This window comes from Amphiura filiformis, chromosome 3, assembly GCF_039555335.1.
Source record: "Amphiura filiformis chromosome 3, Afil_fr2py, whole genome shotgun sequence".
Lineage (NCBI taxonomy): Eukaryota > Metazoa > Echinodermata > Ophiuroidea > Amphilepidida > Amphiuridae > Amphiura > Amphiura filiformis.
Genome location: NC_092630.1, coordinates 74625621 through 74634436, shown reverse-complemented (window position 1 = coordinate 74634436; position 8816 = coordinate 74625621).

The window sequence follows — 8816 nt, the reverse complement described above, 5'->3', positions numbered from 1 at the left end:
AGGATTTAACCCTTGGCTAAAAGCGATACCCTAAACACGGATTTTCTTCCTTGCATCAAATTTCATACCCTAAATTTCATTTCCGCATATTAGCAATTGCAATTTTGCTACCCTTTTTTCCAATATTTCATGTTTTTGACACCCTAAACACGTTACGTGCGTATCGTGCCTACCCACGAAAAACTACCCTTTTTACGCGTTTTCATTATCGCGGATGGTGTACAGGCCACAATTTGAGTGACCCCCGGATATTTGGTCATAGGCTGTCAATATTTACTGGTGGATGTGATATTCTAGCAGCTTTGATATACATTTATGTTAAATGAGCACATAGTGCTAAGTTCATTAAAAAAAATCAGAACACATGATGTATGCACATGATAAGTGTAAGGAAATTGTATTAATGTTCCACATCAATATGAGAGGCAAGTTTCCGAATTTTATAAACAGCAGTCAATATTGTTGCTTTCTGTGGTCCATTTATAGGTTGTTTTTTTCTTCTTTTTTTTTTGTTAAAGAAGTTAAATTTCAACTTCCTTGATTAGTTCAATTTCAACTTCCTTGATTGTCTGATTTTCTTTACACTTTTATTTAGATCACTTTTATTATATATGGTACGGTGTCACAACCTGCGGTACCTTTGTGTTACATAGTAAAAAAATTAAATGTTTCAAACATTTTACCTACACATCTCATTTGAAGTGGTTCATCCTCTTGAGCATTTTGACACCTTTTTTATGGAAATCGGTTAAAAAATGAGAGAGTGCAGGCAAAAACAATCACAAAGTAGGGAGGATGTAACCCCACCTCTTTTTTCCACATTTACAATCATTCTGAGCAAGTATTGGTCTTTTAAATGGACTTCTGTCTTTATTTACTTGGTTTAGATATCTGGGAGTCCATTTAGACATTTTTGTACTAGATTCAAATTTTAATGGGGGTTTTTTAATCAAATTTATGATATGAATCCCTCCCCCTAATCCTCAGCCACCCTTGGCACATTTCATGCCAAACGTCATAAAAAAATAATTTAAAAATATTTTAAAACAGGATAAAAACATGAGTAATCTAGAATAAATTAGCCTCAATTATTTAAGACCTAATTGAATCTTCTAAGTGAAGTAATACTCAAGAGACAGTGTTTTGAAATCCAAACTGCACATCCAAATGTAACAAAACCACCTTTTTGGGTACCCCAGTATATGACACAGGATCATATTGTATGATATTATGTTGTTAATATTTTGTGTAAAATTAGTAACCTTCACAAATGATGTAAAATAAAACTAGAGGTATTTTAATTAATTCTTGTCCCAGATGAAATGTACCTGTTGTGTACATGCAGTGTACTAAGTGTGTACGGAGTGTAAGGCATGTTGATATGATCTCTGGGACCGTTTTATACATGCATGTGCAGTGATGTGTTTATCATGGAGCTACAAGCATGCTGAGTGGTCCACCTTGGGCAACAATTTATTAAAATACCTTTAGGCAAGCTGAAGTCATTTTAAGTTATTCTTTAAGTTATCCTATATTGACAAGACTTGTTACAAAATTGTTTGGAACCATTTCAAATATCTATTTTCATGTCCAGGCCCGTAGTCAGTTTTTTTTGTGTGGGGGCTGCAGAATTTCCAATGGCGCTTTCCTCCAAAAACCTTTTGGGGGATATTTTGAAAAGTTTAACATGAAAAAGTGGTGCCTTTGTTAGTTACTGTAGAAATGCACATCTTAAACCAGAGTAGGCTTTGACAATTAAATGTAGCTAACATCAGCATTCAAATCTTCCAAGACATTTATTTTTTAAGACTCAGGCCAGTAGAGAGTGTACCAATGCCTTGTGTTTTATGCTTAAAACATGTAATTAAGATGTAATGTTGTAAATATTATTTGTAAAATAGTATTTAGTTGTGTACATGGTGCAATTTAAGTTTGTAATCATTAGTTTCAATTTGTAAATATGTAGCATTCAGAAGAGCATCACAATACCTGGAGTGTCTTTTACATGGGTTTCTTTTACATGTACTGATTGGCATAATTTACATGGTGGTTGACAGCACAAATCATTTCTAAACTTAAAAATAGATTAAACAGTAATGTTTTGTTAAAGCAACAATTAAGTAAACATATGATTATACCTTTCCAAGTCAGTGTTTGTGATAAAACTATGTATTGTCATTTGAATGGACTCAATGGAGAGAAATGTATTTGTGATGTCTACAGAAAGTATTGCCAAGATGGCACTCCAAATTTAGACAATAATTTTATTACTTATCTTGCACTCAATGATAAATGGATATCAAAGCAAGAAACTTCAATAGATATTATTTAAAATGTGTATTACTTTGTGTAATGTTACTCAGGGGCTAGAGATACATTTGGAAACAAAATTGTTGAGTCAGATAAGCCATTGTTCTCAAGACAATCTAATTATTGATTGTCCTTATTAATTTTTTAAAAGTGAAATGCTTTTACATGATCATAGAAATGAAGAATAACTTTGTAATTCATATGATGCATTTTGTAAACAGACTCATATCTGGTAAAATTTTGTGCTGTAGATTATGACACTGCCAATAAAATACTAATATCTAATTATGCAGTAGTATACTATGCTGATTTCATGTGTACACACAGTGATGACGACCCTTCAGGTTTTTCCACAGAAAAAAAGTTTAGAATGATTATCATGAGCCTCTGTGGCTGGAAAATTTCAATCTGGATGAGTTTTGTTTGACTAAATCACCATGAAATTTGTTGTTAGTAATAAGGCAAGTTTCCTAGACACATATGTTACTGATCACAGAGGTTTGGTCTATTTTATAAAAAAAGATTAGACAAGTAAAGTGTTCTGTACCCTAATTCATCCATGGTACAACAAAAATGTTTTTCAGAATCATTTAAGATATTTTCTCTGCGGTTGTCTATTAATTTGTATACTGTGACATGTGCATTAATTACATAAATTTGTACACGCCTCATTATCTTCATTTCTTCTGATGTGATTATCTCAAAAACTGTTTATGAGTGACATGTGTCATGATAAGGTCTGTTGTATTGGTTAATAGGGCAACATCTAAACACAACAATCCTATTTGGAATTCATTTTCAACTGTTTAGTGGAAATTTGGAATCTAAACCTTTATATTCAAAGTTGCAGGCTAAGGGAATTAGAATTGAGGACCTACATTAACACTTGGGCACCAAATTAATGTATGTGTGAGTTAGCCCTATTGTTTTACATATTGTTTCTGCTTATAGAAAAAAAACTGCTGAAGCTTTTATTTAAAGATATGGGTAATAGACAATTATAATATTGATCAAGAATTGGTGGTGAACCACAAGTGTCACCTGATTTTTGGATCACCTGGAATCTTATTCTTGTATACTAAGCCTGTTTGTGTATTGTGAGAAAAAAAATCCATTAAATTTTATCATTATGTTTTCAGAATCTTTTACCTTGCAAATATAGCAACAACAAAAAATGTGAAAAAAAGATTTAAAAAAATAATTTGGCAAACAAAGTTTTTGAAAAAAGAATATGTCATGAGAAAGTGTGATATAAAATTGGATAGATTGAGCCCATATTTATTGGTCGAGCTATGAGTTAAAAAATATTGGATGAGAGGTAGTCGAGTCCAATATTTTAAAACTCATAGCGAGACCAATAAATATTGGGCGTAAAGCATCCAATTTTATCATTATTATGTGTTGGATCCAATATTTTCACACACTTGGATTCATCAAAACATAATAATGAAAGAAGTAGGATCTAATTTCCCGTGAAATAGGATCCAATTTCCCATGTAATTTAATCTTGCGACTTGTGTACAAGGTATAGGAAGGAAGTTTCTGAAAATACATGTAAACTTCACCAGAGACCAATTTGTTTACAAAAATTCTGGTCAGACAACTCAGGCGAGACAAAAGTGAACAGAAATATTTTAAAGAGTTCAACATAAGCACAACTCCATAATTTTGTTGTGTATACCATTTTAAAATGTTTTATTCCATTAGATCATTTGCTTTTGTTGGAATTGCACGTTTTAATTTTGTGCTTCAGAGCATAAAACATCAATATAAAAGTAAGAAATTCTATAACAATGTTCTTAATTCAATTGAATCAATTCTATAGTCATGTTTGCAAAATCCAAAACATGCATGAATACTACTCCAGAAAGATACAGCACTAATTTTTTTTGATTAAAAAAAATATTCTTTTTTGCCAAATAAAACCGAGAATAAAACCTGGCTAAATCCTAATTCTAACTGGAAAGGCAAGTCAAATTTTAGCGTTTTAGGGCATTTTTCATATGCTTTGACAATCAAGTACAAAGACTAATTTCAAGTTATGCATTTTAATTTATGAAAACACATTTTGTGATCTTTTTCAAAACCAATTATCAAAAACAACATAAAATATAAAAATTGTGAGCTAGCCTATACTCAAGATTTTGAACGCGTAGACTTGTGCCAAGTCTTAAAAGTTTGTGACTCAAATGAAGTGTAAAATTGCATGTTTTGGGCCCATTTTGCAAAAATATCAAAATTTGACTTTTATTGCATGTTAAACTATCTGAAATATTAGGATTTAGCTATGTTTGATTTGGCAAAATAAGATAATATGTTTTTAATATTATTCCCAAAAATTAGTGTTATAATATTTTTCTGGAATTAGGAGTAATGCAGAATTTGTCATTTAGGTACCATAGTCATCTGACATTCACAGCACAACCACTGCGTATTGATGAAGAAATTAAGGAAAACTCAGAATTTCTTTCTATTACAGCATTTCCCCTAAATAGTCTCCGTTTTTTGCAAAGAGTTCCAAGCTTTTTGCAAATAACAAATGTATCTAGAAATGCATGTCTGTAACGCTCACTGACAAAATTAAACAGGATTGGATTAGCGACAGAATTAAAGTATAACAATACTCTGAAGACCATGAGGATTGTTTCTGATTCTTCTGGAATGCTTGTATTCTCTGGGTGTATAGATCGCGTAATTTCAAATATAAGTACATATATAGTCCATGGAGTTACACAGATAAAAAACACAATGCCATTAGCAATCAACATGCGAGATATTTGTCCACGAATTTGCTTCACTCTCCCAGTAGGCGCATTGGAATCCCGCCGATGATCTACCATCGTGTTTAGTCGTTTAAAAATTCTTACATATAGTACAGAATTGATGACCAAGGCGATCAAGAATGGAATAGTCTGGATGACGTTTCCTAAGACGCCTATCCATTGGTTATACGGTAGGCAATGTCCAACGACATCAGGGAAGCTTTGGTATTTATCATCCTCTGGCCACAGAGCGCAAAAGAAGGTGAAGTTTCTTGTTGATGAAACCATTGCTATGGCAAAAAGCAGAGCACAACCCCAAGCTGCAACAGCTGTCATAACGGTCCCTCTAAAGGTGGATAAAAATCGGCGATGAAGTGGTTTGCAAATTGTATAAAATCTCTCAAAAGTTATAAGAGTTATGAAAAACAGAATTGCAAAATGAGCGGAATTAATAACAAAGTACACTACAATACAACCTGGTAATTTGTAAATGTACTGATCACCCGCAACTGGAGAAGCAATGTGTCGACTGAACTTGTCGCCAACTCCAACTATAAGAAACATCATATCTGCTATACACAGATTAGTCAAATAGACATTGGTGATATTCCTCATCCATCGGATTCTGATGACAACAATCAAAAAGGCTAAATTTAAAGCCACACCTATGACCATAAAACATGGCAGAATATAAGCGTTTACCACAATTTCACCGGTGGTGTGTTCAATTTCTTGAGCTTTTACTGGATTGGTGAAGTTACAGGTACTAGCTCCTGAAATATTGCATGTATTAACACTCTCATCACAAAATTCCGACATCCTGCTTTATCTAAAGTAAGTTTCAAGAAATGGTATGACGCGATGCTTGCTTGATATTGCTTGTCAAATCTAACACTCAATTTTGTTATCAATAGTTGATCTAAATGCATGGTGAAATTCTCATGGACAGTGATCTTATCAATACTTATTGGCATGTGTCAGTAGTATTTGAAACATCTATGGCAAGCAGTGTATAGTTTGCTATAGCTTTGCTGTTTTACTAGCATCATTATACATGATATAATTATATCTGCCATGAGTGGAGGCACTTGTTCCAATTGTTTGGTATCAACATGGATCCCTATCAGAGACCTTTTTTTTTTCTAATGAAGTCTGAACATCTGAGCCAAGATAAGAAAGGGTCATCATGTATTCCGTCATGTTAGATTGAATGAAGCAAACGTCATAAATACACAAGCTGTAAAAATAATTGGTACTCGTCAGTTTTCATTGATAGTGGGTGAGTCAGACAGTTTCTGACACATCAAAATTCAAGATAATTATGATACAACTAATTTGTAGAAAAACTGTATACATTCTGCAAGTCATAAACTATACATTCTGTACATTTCAAAAGAAGGTCTATCCAATGTTGCATTGGCTTCTCAATGAACATCAAAATTGATGGGTACCAATAATTTTGATACAGTCTGTACAAGGAAAAGGCAGAAAAAAAACCCAGGTTGCCAGCAGAACATATCTGCCACTTTACAATAAACCATAACTTAATTATGATCTTTAGGTAATCATACCGACTATAAGTTGTCGAAATTGAAGTTGGAAACAAACTAATGCCAAAGAAGCTCAGAACATCACAATACATGATGCGTTATTAGGAGAAGAGTCAAGGCTAACATCAAAGAGACTATACAAACTAAGCAACCTTATAACCTATGAAAATGTGCTGAGACCAGTGGCATAGATTTCTTTTTGACATGGGTGGGGGATGGGGTTGGAAAAAAAAAAGTATAGTGAATCCAGCACCTTTTGGCGACAGAATAAGTTTATGTGAAAATGCGCACGAAAAATTTGCTATTTTGAAGCTAAACTGATAAAATATGGTGCAAAAGTGGAATAAATGAGCACTTTTGGGCCTAAAATGGGCGGAAACCCATATTCAGGCGTCAACATTGGGGGATGATTGTATGGAGCATCCCCTGGCAAAATATTGGGGGAATTTATCCCCCATCCACGCCTTAAAAGGCCTGCAGTTTGTGATCGACCGTCACCAACATAATCACCCGAACAGTGGCCTGCGCAAAGGGGGGGCAGGGGCCATAGCCCCCACTCTTGTTGGTTATTCAGCGAAAAGATGTGAAAAACGTCCAAATTTACTCCTAATCAGACTCCATTCGGGGGAACTGAACAACCTAGCCCCACCACTTTCAATGTGCTGCGCACGCCACTGCACCCGAAAAGCCTAAGAATATACCATCATGCTACGGCCATGGGGACTCCAACTTCTAGATAAATGTCTCATTTAAGACAAACCATCACGATATATTTATAGGGTCAGGGGCTAACCCATGTGCGGTTGTTCGCAGGTGACTGCGTATTATACATATTTGGTAACACCGAAGATGAACTTCTTGCCCTTCAAGAAGATCTGAACCGACTTGGCAACACCAATGGAAGATGAAGTTCAACCCAGGGAAGTCATGCAAATCACTTCAAAAAAAAATCATCTGAAGCCAAAGTTCAACTTCTGTGGAGAGGAACTCGAAGAAGTAAATGACCATCCATACCTAGGAGTTCAAGTAGACAGTAACATGAAATGGACAACTCACATCACCAAAATCACAGCCAAGGTAAACGGAACTTGACGCTTGGCTTTGTCAAGAGAAACCTCTGGTTCACTACCCAGGACACCAAAGCCACAGCCAGCGCTCATAAGGCCAACTTTGGAATACTGACGCATCATGTGCATGGGACCCCCATACCCAAACAGACATCAAGAAGGTCGAAAGCATAGAGAAGAGCAGCTAGAGTTCACCATGAACAAGAGAAAACAGCGTTACCAGTATGCTTAACACTTTGGAGTGGGACATACTGCAAGAAAGGCGCATAAAAGCACGCCTAGCTATGGTGTTCAAGATCCAGAATGGACTTGGGCATCGACTGAGATGTACCTCCCAGACTGCAACGACATCAGGACAAGGACATACACAAGACCCAAGCTACAAACTGGCAACGCAACCAAGAATGTTTTCAAGTTCTCTTCAGGCACGACTTCTGACTGAAATACCCTAACAGACTCAACCTTGAACAGATCCAGATACAGAGGAGCTACACTCCGACTAAATGTAAATTGCCACTCCTTTCCCCCAGTTCAATGTTAATGAAAGCACTTTTTCCATTGGGCTCTCCAGTCTCCCCAACATTGATTGAGGGGGAATGGGGGAGGGAAGGGGAAAGGAGAAGGTATGTACTTCTCATCAAACATAGTTATACTAATTTCACTGAACTATCAGAGCGGCAATCAGAGTTCCAACATATTGTCAAGGTGTGCCAACTATTAATTTCGTTGATTGTAGACCCAGAGCTAGACAGGACGGATGCAGATGTTGAAACTTCTGACTGAGGTTGCATTTGTGATGTGCAATTTGGTTCCAGGCTGGTATTGTCCTTGGAAAGAAGCTGAATTTGTATGGGAGTTATGTTGTACTGTCTTTCTCTTTGATACCTTGTCCTGACATTGCAGGGTGACGATGTGACCATTTGGTGACATTGGTGTTTTGGAGTCATTTCGTTACATACCATAAAATGGGGTAACTTCGGTCAGCGGGGTAACTTTGGTCGGTCAAATATATTTTTTAAATGGTCATATTTTAGTACAGCAATGTTGTTTTTAGTCATATTTGGTATCAATTTGTTAAGAAATATATTTGGAAGAAATAATAGCCGCTCATGTTCAATTTCCTCGAG